The sequence below is a fragment of the Grampus griseus genome, assembly GCF_964374135.1.
Source record: "Grampus griseus genome assembly, chromosome: 14".
Classification (NCBI taxonomy): Eukaryota; Metazoa; Chordata; class Mammalia; order Artiodactyla; family Delphinidae; genus Grampus; species Grampus griseus.
Window position 1 is genome coordinate 8,368,527 of NC_139008.1, and position 2,185 is coordinate 8,370,711.

The following is a 2,185-nucleotide window of genomic DNA, read 5'->3' on the forward strand; positions in this document are numbered from 1 at the left end:
GTAAGAGACAGAAGGAAGTGGGAGGGTTTATTCACCAGCAGGATTGCATTTTGCTGGGTGGTGTAGTAAGAGAAGAGGGACCAGATCCCATGGTGGAGGAGGGGAGAACAGAGCTATTTCTAGAGTCCTCTCCTCACTCAGGCCATCTCCTTCACTCCTGCCACAGCACTCTCCCTAAGCGCATGCATGCGTTCATTCATTTCTTCATTTCACATGCTCTGCATACGTATGGTGTGCCAGGCACTGTGCTCGGCACTGAGGAAGCAACGATGATGAAGATCAAATGCAAATCTCATCCTTTTCTGCCCTGGTTAAAATCTCTCACAGGCTTTCTATTTATTTTGGAAGAAAGACTTCACTCCCTCCCTTGCCTGCCATTCAGGGTTCCTCATGTTCTGGCTCCTGACTCCATCCCCAGCCCCACTACCGGTCACTTCAGGCAACAAACATACTGAATTCTTTGCCTATCAATAAATATGTCAGGGAGGAACCTGCTTCTGAGACCCCTGCCTGTGCCCTCTTCTGCTCTCAAATCCTACACATCTTATTTTTTCTTTTTTTGTTTTGTTTTTCTTTCTTTCTTAAAAATTTTTTGTTTTTCATTTTATTTTATTTATTATTATTATTAGTTTTTAATCAAATCCTACACATCTTTAAGGGCCGGGTTGGAAATGTTACCAGCTTTTCCGAACTGGTGGTTCAGTGGTTAGGACTCCCGCCTTCTCACTGCGGAGGGCCCAGGTTCAACTCCTGGTTGGGAAGTTGCCGACACCGCCCCCCCCCCCAAAAAAAAAAGAAACTCTTCCTATCTAGCCTGAATTCCTTGAGGGCAGGGTTCCATGTCCTCTTCCTCCAGTGCCTCGCATAGAGCCTGGAATATTCCTTCACAGAAACTCCCTCATTCTCTATTCTCATAAACAACGCTTCATGTCCACTATCTTTTTTTTTTTTACTAGTTATAATTTTCTAACGTACTCTACACGTTTTTTATTTTGCCCATTTTCTTGGGCGGGGGTTTTGTTTTGTTTTGTTCACTGCTGTACCCCATTACTTAGAACAGTGCTTAGAACATAGTAGGTGCTCAGTAGATAAGGGCCGAATAAATGAAATAAATAAAATGTGCAGTCAAAACTATGGGGTGTGTGAGCTACATGGAATGTCAAAAAGGGAAGCATATGAGCAAGAATTAGTCAGCCTGACCTCAGCGTGTACATCCTAGGCGGGGAGAGAAGGTTTGGTTAACCCCGAGACACAACCCAGTGGTAAGCATCCATTGACTCTGGTAACTGAATTGAATCTTTAACGCTCCACCCCGGAGAGGAAGAAGGGGCTCCCCAGGGATCAGTCTGCAAACAGCTGCATCCTTTCTGTATATTAACCAGAGTGCCCGGCTGGTATTTGTCTTTCCATATTTCCACCTGTCAGGTCCAAGAACCTCAAGGTGGGGATGGGAGAGCTGGAACCTTGTGGGGGGTGGGGGAGGTTGACAGTCCCCCAAGGTTTGGCTCTTTAATTCAGCCATCCCTGAGGTGGGTACCACCCTGACAGTTTGGATCAACAGTGAACGCGCCCCATCTCCCCAATCCCCCCATGGCGTGCTATTTTATCTCGGAAATACGGTCCAGGGCTGAGGCCCTGGCCCCCTCCCCCAGTAATTTCCCGAAGAATATGGGGCGGGGCCGTGAATCAGCACTCGCTCGGACACTGGCAGCCTTCGTCCCCGCCAGGGGTCCCCAGCGGCCGCGGAATTAGACCCCCCCACCCCGAATCCTCCTCCATCTGCGCGCTATGACCACTGGGAGATGTAGTCTTGACCGCCCCTTTGTCCTTGATCTCCCCAACGTAGCACCTCAGCAGAGGATGAACTACAACTCCCAGGGGCCCACGCGCCGGGGGTCTGGCAGGGCGGGGATCTGCATGGCGAGGGGTGGGGGTCGTCTGGAAAAGCTAGGGCGCAGCAACCGGGGTGAAGGGAAAAACGGGGCTTGTTGAGGGGCAGCGGGGAAGAAGGGGACACCCAGAAGGCGGCGGCGAGCTGAGTTGGGGAGGGGCAACCCGAGAAGCGGAGGGGCCGGGGCGGGGCCGGGGCGGGGTGCGCAGGGTGGTGGGCGGGGCCGTCTGCGTCACGCGGCGTGGGCGGGGCCGCAGAGGGTTGTCCGCCCGCGGCACGCACAGCAGCCGCAGC